Here is a 16,987-nt window from a genome sequence, read left to right on the forward strand (position 1 = left end):
GACTGGTCCCAACCTTCAGAGGACCAGATGAACTTCCTTAATCGTGCGCCAACCCAACAAGAGCTTGAAGCTAAGCTTCGCCGGGCTACTAACACATCACCAGGGGTTGATGGCCTAGAATACCGTCATCTTAGAGCCATCGACCCCAACTGCATTCTGCTGGAAACAGTTTGTAAAATGGTTTGGAAGCTAGGGGTTCCTAATTGTTGGAAGACATCGCAAACTGTCCCCATTTTCAAGAAAGGGGACACTAGCGACTATTCCAACTTTAGACCAATATCCCTTCTTCCTACCATTTACAAACTGTTCTCGGGAGTGATCAGCCAGAGAATAACGCAAGTCGCTTCAGACCTTGGCTGGTTATCTCCCGAGCAAAAGGGTTTCCTCCCGGGGGTCCATGGTATTCAGGAACATACACAGCTCTTACAGACGGTTGTCGAGGAGACAAAGACCAAACGAAAGCACATGTCTATAGCATGGCTGGACATGTGCAACGCGTTTGGATCTGTGCCTCACGCCGTTCTGAATGAGCTGTTCACATCACTTCCAATACCAGAGGACCTCCGGCGCATCCTGGTGGACATATATTCGGAAAATCGGATGGATTTTGCCGTTGGGAAAGAATCCATCCGCATTTTCCCGACAGCAGGTGTTCGCCAGGGTGACGCTCTTAGTTCCCCTATTTTTAACCTGGCTTCCGAGCCCCTCGTCAGGGCCGGAAAGTCCAATATTAACCCCGGATTTTTATTATTTGGCTCGCTCGTGAAAACCACGGCATATGCTGACGACATTGCCGTGGTTACAAATTCTCCCTCCGAGCTCCAAAACATTTTAAACGTTTTTACCCTCACCGCAAACACCTTGGGGCTGCAATTTAATGCCGGGAAGTGTGCTTGCCTGGTCTTCGACAAAGGCAAGCCGTCTGACGCCCAGTGCCGAATTGGTGATCAATTAATTCGGTGCTTGGGTCCAGACGACCAAGAAACATATCTTGGTACACCGATCGGAGGAAAATTGCGGTTCCGACCACCAACTGACCTTATCCCTAACCTCGACAAGATTGCCGCCTCCCACCTCGCACCATGGCAAAAACTTGAAATCTTCCGTAGCCACCTTCTTCCCTCCCTTTCCCATCACCTCGCTTCGGGTCGGGTCTTGAAAGACTGCCTTACCCAACTGGACACTGAGTGTAGGAAGTTTCTAGGCCTTATTTGCAACCTTCCCAATCACGCAACGGTCCCGTTTTTCTACGCGGACCGGCGGGTTGGGGGCCTAGGAACATGCCGCCTCACTGATGATGCCGATATCTGGACCATCGCCAGGGCTGCTCAGCTCCTCACTTGTAGAGACCCTACAGTGAGGAACATATGCCGAGAGCAGCTCCATGACACCATCCGGCGAGGGTTCAGAAACGAGCATCCAGGAGTGTTGCCAGTTGGGGAATATCTTTCGGGATCCGTGGATGGGGGGCTCTACAGACTGAGGTACGCGGAGGCAGGGTCCAATCTTTGGACTCTTGCCCGCCAAGCTGCCAAACGACTGGGAGTGCGGATTGATGTATCCGGCGACGAAAATCTAAGAATTGTCGCCGATGACGTCTCCGTAAGCCCAGTCAAGGCAGTCCGCGGACTTCGGAAAGTAGCTCGGCAGCGCTATACCAGGGACCTAATTTCCGACAAGAGCCACCAGGGAGTAGTTGCCACTGGCCTCTCCCTGGAAGACAAGTCGAAAGACATGGCTCGCCTGGTATCCTGCCGTACGCCCCTCTCCTTCCGAGACTGGAGATATCTTCACAGGGCCCGGCTCGACATCCTTCCTCTTCGGGGGCACTCGTGGTTTTGCTCACAGGAGCAAGACACGAGTTGCCGCCGATGCGGAAAGGAAAACGAGACCGGGTTTCATGTGCTTAACCACTGTGAAGAAGGTCTCCAGCTCGCCACCAAGAGGCACAACACCATCCAAGATCTCTTGGAGTCGCTGCTAGTCAAGCAGGGACACGACGTCACGATCAACAATGCCATCCCCGGGCAAAGGTTAAGACCAGATGTTGAATTTCAACTATCCGGTTCCCGGGTGATGGTCGACGTCGTGGTCTGCTATGACCAACCAGGGAGTATGGAGAATGCCTACCAGCGGAAATATGATAAATATTCTTCGCATGGGAGGATTCTCCCCCTGGTTGTCGGGTCTCTTGGATCATGGTACCCCAGGAACGACGAAATCCGTTCGATTCTTGGAATCAACGGAAGATCCTGGGGTGCCTTCCGATTCAAGGCCCGATTGGCAGCGATCCAGGGATCAATGGATATGGTGTGTGCCCATTTCCATCATGGTCCACCAAACCCCGAAGCTGAGGATAACCCCCCTCTTCCCGTAGTAACTCTATACCCAGTAGATTAGTAGACTCTACCCCATTTATTTTATTTATGTAATTTTAGGAATATTTTTAAATGCACCAACCCCATACATGTTTATTCCCCTTCCGGAAACCCCTCCATAAACTAACCACTATACTACCGAGGACACGTTTTCTCCTCTACAATCTCTCCGACATGCTCGAAGTAGCATACAGACCGAAAGTCCTCAAGTAACAACACCTAGGGCGAAGGCTGCCACTGGTGCTTGGAGATCTAGATTCTTCGTACCCTCTAAATGACTACATCCGGTCTCTTTTAGGAGTAGACCACCCTAGCTGGTCTACATTCAGGAGGGAACCGGTTGGCAGCGATCCACGAATAGATGGAGGTGGTTAGGAAACACTTGGTTGGTACTTAAGGTCAACATGATGCACAAATTGTTCACAACATTCTCCTAACTGTATTCTTGTTATGGATTTTTCCGACGTTTTATGTATTTTATTGTTAATATGCAATTTCTTCCCGCATATTTTCCGTGCTTTTTCCCTATCTCCGTAAATTCTTCAAGTATTAGTTTTCATGTTGCTTATGTACTTTGATTGGAATTTTTTTATGTGTGGTCATTCCGCGTTTTCACGGAATGTAAGTATAATGAGGTCAACCCAATATACTACCGAGGACGCTTTTAGAGATCAAAAGCTATACATCCGGGTTGAAAGTGATGTCCCCATTAGCAGGTTCCTAGTTCGACAAAAGACATAACTTGAACTCAATTTGGCTATGTAGTTGAAGAGACGAACAGCAGATGGTGTGTGGTTAGGCGCAATGCCAGTCATCTGCACTACTCTGTTCAAGAGATAAACATCAGATGGCGTGTGATGTCGGATTCTATGAGTCAAAATCGAATGTGTATTCTCGTGGTCGAGAAGAACGTGGTTCAAGTGTCAACGTTTACGAAACTAGTGCTCAATGTTGTAGACTTGTTCTACACGAAGGAGAGCGAAGGAAAAAGTAACCAGAGCAAGATTCTGTTTTTTTTTAAGGTTGTTGTTGTTGTTTATCGGTTGCTGTTTAAAAAGAAGCATATACTTGAAACACCAAAGCTGAGCTTCTCCCCGGCGGGGAATTGAACCCCGGTCTCCCGCGTGACAGGCGGGGATACTGACCACTATACTACCGAGGACACGTTTTCTCCTCTACAATCTCTCCGACATGCTCGAAGTAGCATACAGACCGAAAGTCCTCAAGTAACAACACCTAGGGCGAAGGCTGCCACTGGTGCTTGGAGATCTAGATTCTTCGTACCCTCTAAATGACTACATCCGGTCTCTTTTAGGAGTAGACCACCCTAGCTGGTCTACATTCAGGAGGGAACCGGTTGGCAGCGATCCACGAATAGATGGAGGTGGTTAGGAAACACTTGGTTGGTACTTAAGGTCAACATGATGCACAAATTGTTCACAACATTCTCCTAACTGTATTCTTGTTATGGATTTTTCCGACGTTTTATGTATTTTATTGTTAATATGCAATTTCTTCCCGCATATTTTCCGTGCTTTTTCCCTATCTCCGTAAATTCTTCAAGTATTAGTTTTCATGTTGCTTATGTACTTTGATTGGAATTTTTTTATGTGTGGTCATTCCGCGTTTTCACGGAATGTAAGTATAATGAGGTCAACCCAATATACTACCGAGGACGCTTTTAGAGATCAAAAGCTATACATCCGGGTTGAAAGTGATGTCCCCATTAGCAGGTTCCTAGTTCGACAAAAGACATAACTTGAACTCAATTTGGCTATGTAGTTGAAGAGACGAACAGCAGATGGTGTGTGGTTAGGCGCAATGCCAGTCATCTGCACTACTCTGTTCAAGAGATAAACATCAGATGGCGTGTGATGTCGGATTCTATGAGTCAAAATCGAATGTGTATTCTCGTGGTCGAGAAGAACGTGGTTCAAGTGTCAACGTTTACGAAACTAGTGCTCAATGTTGTAGACTTGTTCTACACGAAGGAGAGCGAAGGAAAAAGTAACCAGAGCAAGATTCTGTTTTTTTTTAAGGTTGTTGTTGTTGTTTATCGGTTGCTGTTTAAAAAGAAGCATATACTTGAAACACCAAAGCTGAGCTTCTCCCCGGCGGGGAATTGAACCCCGGTCTCCCGCGTGACAGGCGGGGATACTGACCACTATACTACCGAGGACACGTTTTCTCCTCTACAATCTCTCCGACATGCTCGAAGTAGCATACAGACCGAAAGTCCTCAAGTAACAACACCTAGGGCGAAGGCTGCCACTGGTGCTTGGAGATCTAGATTCTTCGTACCCTCTAAATGACTACATCCGGTCTCTTTTAGGAGTAGACCACCCTAGCTGGTCTACATTCAGGAGGGAACCGGTTGGCAGCGATCCACGAATAGATGGAGGTGGTTAGGAAACACTTGGTTGGTACTTAAGGTCAACATGATGCACAAATTGTTCACAACATTCTCCTAACTGTATTCTTGTTATGGATTTTTCCGACGTTTTATGTATTTTATTGTTAATATGCAATTTCTTCCCGCATATTTTCCGTGCTTTTTCCCTATCTCCGTAAATTCTTCAAGTATTAGTTTTCATGTTGCTTATGTACTTTGATTGGAATTTTTTTATGTGTGGTCATTCCGCGTTTTCACGGAATGTAAGTATAATGAGGTCAACCCAATATACTACCGAGGACGCTTTTAGAGATCAAAAGCTATACATCCGGGTTGAAAGTGATGTCCCCATTAGCAGGTTCCTAGTTCGACAAAAGACATAACTTGAACTCAATTTGGCTATGTAGTTGAAGAGACGAACAGCAGATGGTGTGTGGTTAGGCGCAATGCCAGTCATCTGCACTACTCTGTTCAAGAGATAAACATCAGATGGCGTGTGATGTCGGATTCTATGAGTCAAAATCGAATGTGTATTCTCGTGGTCGAGAAGAACGTGGTTCAAGTGTCAACGTTTACGAAACTAGTGCTCAATGTTGTAGACTTGTTCTACACGAAGGAGAGCGAAGGAAAAAGTAACCAGAGCAAGATTCTGTTTTTTTTTAAGGTTGTTGTTGTTGTTTATCGGTTGCTGTTTAAAAAGAAGCATATACTTGAAACACCAAAGCTGAGCTTCTCCCCGGCGGGGAATTGAACCCCGGTCTCCCGCGTGACAGGCGGGGATACTGACCACTATACTACCGAGGACACGTTTTCTCCTCTACAATCTCTCCGACATGCTCGAAGTAGCATACAGACCGAAAGTCCTCAAGTAACAACACCTAGGGCGAAGGCTGCCACTGGTGCTTGGAGATCTAGATTCTTCGTACCCTCTAAATGACTACATCCGGTCTCTTTTAGGAGTAGACCACCCTAGCTGGTCTACATTCAGGAGGGAACCGGTTGGCAGCGATCCACGAATAGATGGAGGTGGTTAGGAAACACTTGGTTGGTACTTAAGGTCAACATGATGCACAAATTGTTCACAACATTCTCCTAACTGTATTCTTGTTATGGATTTTTCCGACGTTTTATGTATTTTATTGTTAATATGCAATTTCTTCCCGCATATTTTCCGTGCTTTTTCCCTATCTCCGTAAATTCTTCAAGTATTAGTTTTCATGTTGCTTATGTACTTTGATTGGAATTTTTTTATGTGTGGTCATTCCGCGTTTTCACGGAATGTAAGTATAATGAGGTCAACCCAATATACTACCGAGGACGCTTTTAGAGATCAAAAGCTATACATCCGGGTTGAAAGTGATGTCCCCATTAGCAGGTTCCTAGTTCGACAAAAGACATAACTTGAACTCAATTTGGCTATGTAGTTGAAGAGACGAACAGCAGATGGTGTGTGGTTAGGCGCAATGCCAGTCATCTGCACTACTCTGTTCAAGAGATAAACATCAGATGGCGTGTGATGTCGGATTCTATGAGTCAAAATCGAATGTGTATTCTCGTGGTCGAGAAGAACGTGGTTCAAGTGTCAACGTTTACGAAACTAGTGCTCAATGTTGTAGACTTGTTCTACACGAAGGAGAGCGAAGGAAAAAGTAACCAGAGCAAGATTCTGTTTTTTTTTAAGGTTGTTGTTGTTGTTTATCGGTTGCTGTTTAAAAAGAAGCATATACTTGAAACACCAAAGCTGAGCTTCTCCCCGGCGGGGAATTGAACCCCGGTCTCCCGCGTGACAGGCGGGGATACTGACCACTATACTACCGAGGACACGTTTTCTCCTCTACAATCTCTCCGACATGCTCGAAGTAGCATACAGACCGAAAGTCCTCAAGTAACAACACCTAGGGCGAAGGCTGCCACTGGTGCTTGGAGATCTAGATTCTTCGTACCCTCTAAATGACTACATCCGGTCTCTTTTAGGAGTAGACCACCCTAGCTGGTCTACATTCAGGAGGGAACCGGTTGGCAGCGATCCACGAATAGATGGAGGTGGTTAGGAAACACTTGGTTGGTACTTAAGGTCAACATGATGCACAAATTGTTCACAACATTCTCCTAACTGTATTCTTGTTATGGATTTTTCCGACGTTTTATGTATTTTATTGTTAATATGCAATTTCTTCCCGCATATTTTCCGTGCTTTTTCCCTATCTCCGTAAATTCTTCAAGTATTAGTTTTCATGTTGCTTATGTACTTTGATTGGAATTTTTTATTGTGTGGTCATTCCGCGTTTTCACGGAATGTAAGTATAATGAGGTCAACCCAATATACTACCGAGGACGCTTTTAGAGATCAAAAGCTATACATCCGGGTTGAAAGTGATGTCCCCATTAGCAGGTTCCTAGTTCGACAAAAGACATAACTTGAACTCAATTTGGCTATGTAGTTGAAGAGACGAACAGCAGATGGTGTGTGGTTAGGCGCAATGCCAGTCATCTGCACTACTCTGTTCAAGAGATAAACATCAGATGGCGTGTGATGTCGGATTCTATGAGTCAAAATCGAATGTGTATTCTCGTGGTCGAGAAGAACGTGGTTCAAGTGTCAACGTTTACGAAACTAGTGCTCAATGTTGTAGACTTGTTCTACACGAAGGAGAGCGAAGGAAAAAGTAACCAGAGCAAGATTCTGTTTTTTTTTAAGGTTGTTGTTGTTGTTTATCGGTTGCTGTTTAAAAAGAAGCATATACTTGAAACACCAAAGCTGAGCTTCTCCCCGGCGGGGAATTGAACCCCGGTCTCCCGCGTGACAGGCGGGGATACTGACCACTATACTACCGAGGACACGTTTTCTCCTCTACAATCTCTCCGACATGCTCGAAGTAGCATACAGACCGAAAGTCCTCAAGTAACAACACCTAGGGCGAAGGCTGCCACTGGTGCTTGGAGATCTAGATTCTTCGTACCCTCTAAATGACTACATCCGGTCTCTTTTAGGAGTAGACCACCCTAGCTGGTCTACATTCAGGAGGGAACCGGTTGGCAGCGATCCACGAATAGATGGAGGTGGTTAGGAAACACTTGGTTGGTACTTAAGGTCAACATGATGCACAAATTGTTCACAACATTCTCCTAACTGTATTCTTGTTATGGATTTTTCCGACGTTTTATGTATTTTATTGTTAATATGCAATTTCTTCCCGCATATTTTCCGTGCTTTTTCCCTATCTCCGTAAATTCTTCAAGTATTAGTTTTCATGTTGCTTATGTACTTTGATTGGAATTTTTTTATGTGTGGTCATTCCGCGTTTTCACGGAATGTAAGTATAATGAGGTCAACCCAATATACTACCGAGGACGCTTTTAGAGATCAAAAGCTATACATCCGGGTTGAAAGTGATGTCCCCATTAGCAGGTTCCTAGTTCGACAAAAGACATAACTTGAACTCAATTTGGCTATGTAGTTGAAGAGACGAACAGCAGATGGTGTGTGGTTAGGCGCAATGCCAGTCATCTGCACTACTCTGTTCAAGAGATAAACATCAGATGGCGTGTGATGTCGGATTCTTTGAGTCAAAATCGAATGTGTATTCTCGTGGTCGAGAAGAACGTGGTTCAAGTGTCAACGTTTACGAAACTAGTGCTCAATGTTGTAGACTTGTTCTACACGAAGGAGAGCGAAGGAAAAAGTAACCAGAGCAAGATTCTGTTTTTTTTTTAAGGTTGTTGTTGTTGTTTATCGGTTGCTGTTTAAAAAGAAGCATATACTTGAAACACCAAAGCTGAGCTTCTCCCCGGCGGGGAATTGAACCCCGGTCTCCCGCGTGACAGGCGGGGATACTGACCACTATACTACCGAGGACACGTTTTCTCCTCTACAATCTCTGCGACATGCTCGAAGTAGCATACAGACCGAAAGTCCTCAAGTAACAACACCTAGGGCGAAGGCTGCCACTGGTGCTTGGAGATCTAGATTCTTCGTACCCTCTAAATGACTACATCCGGTCTCTTTTAGGAGTAGACCACCCTAGCTGGTCTACATTCAGGAGGGAACCGGTTGGCAGCGATCCACGAATAGATGGAGGTGGTTAGGAAACACTTGGTTGGTACTTAAGGTCAACATGATGCACAAATTGTTCACAACATTCTCCTAACTGTATTCTTGTTATGGATTTTTCCGACGTTTTATGTATTTTATTGTTAATATGCAATTTCTTCCCGCATATTTTCCGTGCTTTTTCCCTATCTCCGTAAATTCTTCAAGTATTAGTTTTCATGTTGCTTATGTACTTTGATTGGAATTTTTTAATGTGTGGTCATTCCGCGTTTTCACGGAATGTAAGTATAATGAGGTCAACCCAATATACTACCGAGGACGCTTTTAGAGATCAAAAGCTATACATCCGGGTTGAAAGTGATGTCCCCATTAGCAGGTTCCTAGTTCGACAAAAGACATAACTTGAACTCAATTTGGCTATGTAGTTGAAGAGACGAACAGCAGATGGTGTGTGGTTAGGCGCAATGCCAGTCATCTGCACTACTCTGTTCAAGAGATAAACATCAGATGGCGTGTGATGTCGGATTCTTTGAGTCAAAATCGAATGTGTATTCTCGTGGTCGAGAAGAACGTGGTTCAAGTGTCAACGTTTACGAAACTAGTGCTCAATGTTGTAGACTTGTTCTACACGAAGGAGAGCGAAGGAAAAAGTAACCAGAGCAAGATTCTGTTTTTTTTTAAGGTTGTTGTTGTTGTTTATCGGTTGCTGTTTAAAAAGAAGCATATACTTGAAACACCAAAGCTGAGCTTCTCCCCGGCGGGGAATTGAACCCCGGTCTCCCGCGTGACAGGCGGGGATACTGACCACTATACTACCGAGGACACGTTTTCTCCTCTACAATCTCTGCGACATGCTCGAAGTAGCATACAGACCGAAAGTCCTCAAGTAACAACACCTAGGGCGAAGGCTGCCACTGGTGCTTGGAGATCTAGATTCTTCGTACCCTCTAAATGACTACATCCGGTCTCTTTTAGGAGTAGACCACCCTAGCTGGTCTACATTCAGGAGGGAACCGGTTGGCAGCGATCCACGAATAGATGGAGGTGGTTAGGAAACACTTGGTTGGTACTTAAGGTCAACATGATGCACAAATTGTTCACAACATTCTCCTAACTGTATTCTTGTTATGGATTTTTCCGACGTTTTATGTATTTTATTGTTAATATGCAATTTCTTCCCGCATATTTTCCGTGCTTTTTCCCTATCTCCGTAAATTCTTCAAGTATTAGTTTTCATGTTGCTTATGTACTTTGATTGGAATTTTTTTATGTGTGGTCATTCCGCGTTTTCACGGAATGTAAGTATAATGAGGTCAACCCAATATACTACCGAGGACGCTTTTAGAGATCAAAAGCTATACATCCGGGTTGAAAGTGATGTCCCCATTAGCAGGTTCCTAGTTCGACAAAAGACATAACTTGAACTCAATTTGGCTATGTAGTTGAAGAGACGAACAGCAGATGGTGTGTGGTTAGGCGCAATGCCAGTCATCTGCACTACTCTGTTCAAGAGATAAACATCAGATGGCGTGTGATGTCGGATTCTTTGAGTCAAAATCGAATGTGTATTCTCGTGGTCGAGAAGAACGTGGTTCAAGTGTCAACGTTTACGAAACTAGTGCTCAATGTTGTAGACTTGTTCTACACGAAGGAGAGCGAAGGAAAAAGTAACCAGAGCAAGATTCTGTTTTTTTTTAAGGTTGTTGTTGTTGTTTATCGGTTGCTGTTTAAAAAGAAGCATATACTTGAAACACCAAAGCTGAGCTTCTCCCCGGCGGGGAATTGAACCCCGGTCTCCCGCGTGACAGGCGGGGATACTGACCACTATACTACCGAGGACACGTTTTCTCCTCTACAATCTCTGCGACATGCTCGAAGTAGCATACAGACCGAAAGTCCTCAAGTAACAACACCTAGGGCGAAGGCTGCCACTGGTGCTTGGAGATCTAGATTCTTCGTACCCTCTAAATGACTACATCCGGTCTCTTTTAGGAGTAGACCACCCTAGCTGGTCTACATTCAGGAGGGAACCGGTTGGCAGCGATCCACGAATAGATGGAGGTGGTTAGGAAACACTTGGTTGGTACTTAAGGTCAACATGATGCACAAATTGTTCACAACATTCTCCTAACTGTATTCTTGTTATGGATTTTTCCGACGTTTTATGTATTTTATTGTTAATATGCAATTTCTTCCCGCATATTTTCCGTGCTTTTTCCCTATCTCCGTAAATTCTTCAAGTATTAGTTTTCATGTTGCTTATGTACTTTGATTGGAATTTTTTTATGTGTGGTCATTCCGCGTTTTCACGGAATGTAAGTATAATGAGGTCAACCCAATATACTACCGAGGACGCTTTTAGAGATCAAAAGCTATACATCCGGGTTGAAAGTGATGTCCCCATTAGCAGGTTCCTAGTTCGACAAAAGACATAACTTGAACTCAATTTGGCTATGTAGTTGAAGAGACGAACAGCAGATGGTGTGTGGTTAGGCGCAATGCCAGTCATCTGCACTACTCTGTTCAAGAGATAAACATCAGATGGCGTGTGATGTCGGATTCTTATGAGTCAAAATCGAATGTGTATTCTCGTGGTCGAGAAGAACGTGGTTCAAGTGTCAACGTTTACGAAACTAGTGCTCAATGTTGTAGACTTGTTCTACACGAAGGAGAGCGAAGGAAAAAGTAACCAGAGCAAGATTCTGTTTTTTTTTAAGGTTGTTGTTGTTGTTTATCGGTTGCTGTTTAAAAAGAAGCATATACTTGAAACACCAAAGCTGAGCTTCTCCCCGGCGGGGAATTGAACCCCGGTCTCCCGCGTGACAGGCGGGGATACTGACCACTATACTACCGAGGACACGTTTTCTCCTCTACAATCTCTGCGACATGCTCGAAGTAGCATACAGACCGAAAGTCCTCAAGTAACAACACCTAGGGCGAAGGCTGCCACTGGTGCTTGGAGATCTAGATTCTTCGTACCCTCTAAATGACTACATCCGGTCTCTTTTAGGAGTAGACCACCCTAGCTGGTCTACATTCAGGAGGGAACCGGTTGGCAGCGATCCACGAATAGATGGAGGTGGTTAGGAAACACTTGGTTGGTACTTAAGGTCAACATGATGCACAAATTGTTCACAACATTCTCCTAACTGTATTCTTGTTATGGATTTTTCCGACGTTTTATGTATTTTATTGTTAATATGCAATTTCTTCCCGCATATTTTCCGTGCTTTTTCCCTATCTCCGTAAATTCTTCAAGTATTAGTTTTCATGTTGCTTATGTACTTTGATTGGAATTTTTTTATGTGTGGTCATTCCGCGTTTTCACGGAATGTAAGTATAATGAGGTCAACCCAATATACTACCGAGGACGCTTTTAGAGATCAAAAGCTATACATCCGGGTTGAAAGTGATGTCCCCATTAGCAGGTTCCTAGTTCGACAAAAGACATAACTTGAACTCAATTTGGCTATGTAGTTGAAGAGACGAACAGCAGATGGTGTGTGGTTAGGCGCAATGCCAGTCATCTGCACTACTCTGTTCAAGAGATAAACATCAGATGGCGTGTGATGTCGGATTCTTTGAGTCAAAATCGAATGTGTATTCTCGTGGTCGAGAAGAACGTGGTTCAAGTGTCAACGTTTACGAAACTAGTGCTCAATGTTGTAGACTTGTTCTACACGAAGGAGAGCGAAGGAAAAAGTAACCAGAGCAAGATTCTGTTTTTTTTTAAGGTTGTTGTTGTTGTTTATCGGTTGCTGTTTAAAAAGAAGCATATACTTGAAACACCAAAGCTGAGCTTCTCCCCGGCGGGGAATTGAACCCCGGTCTCCCGCGTGACAGGCGGGGATACTGACCACTATACTACCGAGGACACGTTTTCTCCTCTACAATCTCTCCGACATGCTCGAAGTAGCATACAGACCGAAAGTCCTCAAGTAACAACACCTAGGGCGAAGGCTGCCACTGGTGCTTGGAGATCTAGATTCTTCGTACCCTCTAAATGACTACATCCGGTCTCTTTTAGGAGTAGACCACCCTAGCTGGTCTACATTCAGGAGGGAACCGGTTGGCAGCGATCCACGAATAGATGGAGGTGGTTAGGAAACACTTGGTTGGTACTTAAGGTCAACATGATGCACAAATTGTTCACAACATTCTCCTAACTGTATTCTTGTTATGGATTTTTCCGACGTTTTATGTATTTTATTGTTAATATGCAATTTCTTCCCGCATATTTTCCGTGCTTTTTCCCTATCTCCGTAAATTCTTCAAGTATTAGTTTTCATGTTGCTTATGTACTTTGATTGGAATTTTTTTATGTGTGGTCATTCCGCGTTTTCACGGAATGTAAGTATAATGAGGTCAACCCAATATACTACCGAGGACGCTTTTAGAGATCAAAAGCTATACATCCGGGTTGAAAGTGATGTCCCCATTAGCAGGTTCCTAGTTCGACAAAAGACATAACTTGAACTCAATTTGGCTATGTAGTTGAAGAGACGAACAGCAGATGGTGTGTGGTTAGGCGCAATGCCAGTCATCTGCACTACTCTGTTCAAGAGATAAACATCAGATGGCGTGTGATGTCGGATTCTTTGAGTCAAAATCGAATGTGTATTCTCGTGGTCGAGAAGAACGTGGTTCAAGTGTCAACGTTTACGAAACTAGTGCTCAATGTTGTAGACTTGTTCTACACGAAGGAGAGCGAAGGAAAAAGTAACCAGAGCAAGATTCTGTTTTTTTTTAAGGTTGTTGTTGTTGTTTATCGGTTGCTGTTTAAAAAGAAGCATATACTTGAAACACCAAAGCTGAGCTTCTCCCCGGCGGGGAATTGAACCCCGGTCTCCCGCGTGACAGGCGGGGATACTGACCACTATACTACCGAGGACACGTTTTCTCCTCTACAATCTCTGCGACATGCTCGAAGTAGCATACAGACCGAAAGTCCTCAAGTAACAACACCTAGGGCGAAGGCTGCCACTGGTGCTTGGAGATCTAGATTCTTCGTACCCTCTAAATGACTACATCCGGTCTCTTTTAGGAGTAGACCACCCTAGCTGGTCTACATTCAGGAGGGAACCGGTTGGCAGCGATCCACGAATAGATGGAGGTGGTTAGGAAACACTTGGTTGGTACTTAAGGTCAACATGATGCACAAATTGTTCACAACATTCTCCTAACTGTATTCTTGTTATGGATTTTTCCGACGTTTTATGTATTTTATTGTTAATATGCAATTTCTTCCCGCATATTTTCCGTGCTTTTTCCCTATCTCCGTAAATTCTTCAAGTATTAGTTTTCATGTTGCTTATGTACTTTGATTGGAATTTTTTTATGTGTGGTCATTCCGCGTTTTCACGGAATGTAAGTATAATGAGGTCAACCCAATATACTACCGAGGACGCTTTTAGAGATCAAAAGCTATACATCCGGGTTGAAAGTGATGTCCCCATTAGCAGGTTCCTAGTTCGACAAAAGACATAACTTGAACTCAATTTGGCTATGTAGTTGAAGAGACGAACAGCAGATGGTGTGTGGTTAGGCGCAATGCCAGTCATCTGCACTACTCTGTTCAAGAGATAAACATCAGATGGCGTGTGATGTCGGATTCTTTGAGTCAAAATCGAATGTGTATTCTCGTGGTCGAGAAGAACGTGGTTCAAGTGTCAACGTTTACGAAACTAGTGCTCAATGTTGTAGACTTGTTCTACACGAAGGAGAGCGAAGGAAAAAGTAACCAGAGCAAGATTCTGTTTTTTTTTTAAGGTTGTTGTTGTTGTTTATCGGTTGCTGTTTAAAAAGAAGCATATACTTGAAACACCAAAGCTGAGCTTCTCCCCGGCGGGGAATTGAACCCCGGTCTCCCGCGTGACAGGCGGGGATACTGACCACTATACTACCGAGGACACGTTTTCTCCTCTACAATCTCTCCGACATGCTCGAAGTAGCATACAGACCGAAAGTCCTCAAGTAACAACACCTAGGGCGAAGGCTGCCACTGGTGCTTGGAGATCTAGATTCTTCGTACCCTCTAAATGACTACATCCGGTCTCTTTTAGGAGTAGACCACCCTAGCTGGTCTACATTCAGGAGGGAACCGGTTGGCAGCGATCCACGAATAGATGGAGGTGGTTAGGAAACACTTGGTTGGTACTTAAGGTCAACATGATGCACAAATTGTTCACAACATTCTCCTAACTGTATTCTTGTTATGGATTTTTCCGACGTTTTATGTATTTTATTGTTAATATGCAATTTCTTCCCGCATATTTTCCGTGCTTTTTCCCTATCTCCGTAAATTCTTCAAGTATTAGTTTTCATGTTGCTTATGTACTTTGATTGGAATTTTTTTATGTGTGGTCATTCCGCGTTTTCACGGAATGTAAGTATAATGAGGTCAACCCAATATACTACCGAGGACGCTTTTAGAGATCAAAAGCTATACATCCGGGTTGAAAGTGATGTCCCCATTAGCAGGTTCCTAGTTCGACAAAAGACATAACTTGAACTCAATTTGGCTATGTAGTTGAAGAGACGAACAGCAGATGGTGTGTGGTTAGGCGCAATGCCAGTCATCTGCACTACTCTGTTCAAGAGATAAACATCAGATGGCGTGTGATGTCGGATTCTTTGAGTCAAAATCGAATGTGTATTCTCGTGGTCGAGAAGAACGTGGTTCAAGTGTCAACGTTTACGAAACTAGTGCTCAATGTTGTAGACTTGTTCTACACGAAGGAGAGCGAAGGAAAAAGTAACCAGAGCAAGATTCTGTTTTTTTTTAAGGTTGTTGTTGTTGTTTATCGGTTGCTGTTTAAAAAGAAGCATATACTTGAAACACCAAAGCTGAGCTTCTCCCCGGCGGGGAATTGAACCCCGGTCTCCCGCGTGACAGGCGGGGATACTGACCACTATACTACCGAGGACACGTTTTCTCCTCTACAATCTCTCCGACATGCTCGAAGTAGCATACAGACCGAAAGTCCTCAAGTAACAACACCTAGGGCGAAGGCTGCCACTGGTGCTTGGAGATCTAGATTCTTCGTACCCTCTAAATGACTACATCCGGTCTCTTTTAGGAGTAGACCACCCTAGCTGGTCTACATTCAGGAGGGAACCGGTTGGCAGCGATCCACGAATAGATGGAGGTGGTTAGGAAACACTTGGTTGGTACTTAAGGTCAACATGATGCACAAATTGTTCACAACATTCTCCTAACTGTATTCTTGTTATGGATTTTTCCGACGTTTTATGTATTTTATTGTTAATATGCAATTTCTTCCCGCATATTTTCCGTGCTTTTTCCCTATCTCCGTAAATTCTTCAAGTATTAGTTTTCATGTTGCTTATGTACTTTGATTGGAATTTTTTTATGTGTGGTCATTCCGCGTTTTCACGGAATGTAAGTATAATGAGGTCAACCCAAATATACTACCGAGGACGCTTTTAGAGATCAAAAGCTATACATCCGGGTTGAAAGTGATGTCCCCATTAGCAGGTTCCTAGTTCGACAAAAGACATAACTTGAACTCAATTTGGCTATGTAGTTGAAGAGACGAACAGCAGATGGTGTGTGGTTAGGCGCAATGCCAGTCATCTGCACTACTCTGTTCAAGAGATAAACATCAGATGGCGTGTGATGTCGGATTCTTTGAGTCAAAATCGAATGTGTATTCTCGTGGTCGAGAAGAACGTGGTTCAAGTGTCAACGTTTACGAAACTAGTGCTCAATGTTGTAGACTTGTTCTACACGAAGGAGAGCGAAGGAAAAAGTAACCAGAGCAAGATTCTGTTTTTTTTTAAGGTTGTTGTTGTTGTTTATCGGTTGCTGTTTAAAAAGAAGCATATACTTGAAACACCAAAGCTGAGCTTCTCCCCGGCGGGGAATTGAACCCCGGTCTCCCGCGTGACAGGCGGGGATACTGACCACTATACTACCGAGGACACGTTTTCTCCTCTACAATCTCTGAGACATGCTCGAAGTAGCATACAGACCGAAAGTCCTCAAGTAACAACACCTAGGGCGAAGGCTGCCACTGGTGCTTGGAGATCTAGATTCTTCGTACCCTCTAAATGACTACATCCGGTCTCTTTTAGGAGTAGACCACCCTAGCTGGTCTACATTCAGGAGGGAACCGGTTGGCAGCGATCCACGAATAGATGGAG

The 16,987-nt window shown here is 44.2% G+C and overlaps 14 non-coding genes across 14 annotated transcripts; all 14 read right to left on the reverse strand.

The window, feature by feature from the left end:
- Positions 1-3,468: 3,468 nt before the first annotated feature.
- On the reverse strand, positions 3,469-3,540 carry Trnad-guc. Its single transcript has one exon. It is a non-coding gene; the product is annotated as a tRNA-Asp (tRNA).
- Positions 3,541-4,485: 945 nt separating this feature from the next.
- Positions 4,486-4,557, reverse strand: Trnad-guc. Its single transcript has one exon. It is a non-coding gene; the product is annotated as a tRNA-Asp (tRNA).
- Positions 4,558-5,502: 945 nt separating this feature from the next.
- Positions 5,503-5,574, reverse strand: Trnad-guc. Its single transcript has one exon. It is a non-coding gene; the product is annotated as a tRNA-Asp (tRNA).
- A 945-nt stretch (positions 5,575-6,519) lies between these two features.
- Trnad-guc lies at positions 6,520-6,591 on the reverse strand. The gene has a single exon. It is a non-coding gene; the product is annotated as a tRNA-Asp (tRNA).
- A 945-nt stretch (positions 6,592-7,536) lies between these two features.
- Positions 7,537-7,608, reverse strand: Trnad-guc. The gene has a single exon. It is a non-coding gene; the product is annotated as a tRNA-Asp (tRNA).
- Positions 7,609-8,554: 946 nt separating this feature from the next.
- Trnad-guc lies at positions 8,555-8,626 on the reverse strand. Its single transcript has one exon. It is a non-coding gene; the product is annotated as a tRNA-Asp (tRNA).
- Positions 8,627-9,571: 945 nt separating this feature from the next.
- Trnad-guc lies at positions 9,572-9,643 on the reverse strand. The gene has a single exon. It is a non-coding gene; the product is annotated as a tRNA-Asp (tRNA).
- Positions 9,644-10,588: 945 nt separating this feature from the next.
- Positions 10,589-10,660, reverse strand: Trnad-guc. Its single transcript has one exon. It is a non-coding gene; the product is annotated as a tRNA-Asp (tRNA).
- A 946-nt stretch (positions 10,661-11,606) lies between these two features.
- Positions 11,607-11,678, reverse strand: Trnad-guc. The gene has a single exon. It is a non-coding gene; the product is annotated as a tRNA-Asp (tRNA).
- A 945-nt stretch (positions 11,679-12,623) lies between these two features.
- On the reverse strand, positions 12,624-12,695 carry Trnad-guc. The gene has a single exon. It is a non-coding gene; the product is annotated as a tRNA-Asp (tRNA).
- A 945-nt stretch (positions 12,696-13,640) lies between these two features.
- Trnad-guc lies at positions 13,641-13,712 on the reverse strand. The gene has a single exon. It is a non-coding gene; the product is annotated as a tRNA-Asp (tRNA).
- A 946-nt stretch (positions 13,713-14,658) lies between these two features.
- Trnad-guc lies at positions 14,659-14,730 on the reverse strand. Its single transcript has one exon. It is a non-coding gene; the product is annotated as a tRNA-Asp (tRNA).
- Positions 14,731-15,675: 945 nt separating this feature from the next.
- Trnad-guc lies at positions 15,676-15,747 on the reverse strand. Its single transcript has one exon. It is a non-coding gene; the product is annotated as a tRNA-Asp (tRNA).
- Positions 15,748-16,693: 946 nt separating this feature from the next.
- Positions 16,694-16,765, reverse strand: Trnad-guc. The gene has a single exon. It is a non-coding gene; the product is annotated as a tRNA-Asp (tRNA).
- Positions 16,766-16,987: the final 222 nt, after the last annotated feature.

Source organism: Daphnia magna, linkage group LG5 (assembly GCF_020631705.1).
Source record: "Daphnia magna isolate NIES linkage group LG5, ASM2063170v1.1, whole genome shotgun sequence".
Taxonomy (NCBI): domain Eukaryota; kingdom Metazoa; phylum Arthropoda; class Branchiopoda; order Diplostraca; family Daphniidae; genus Daphnia; species Daphnia magna.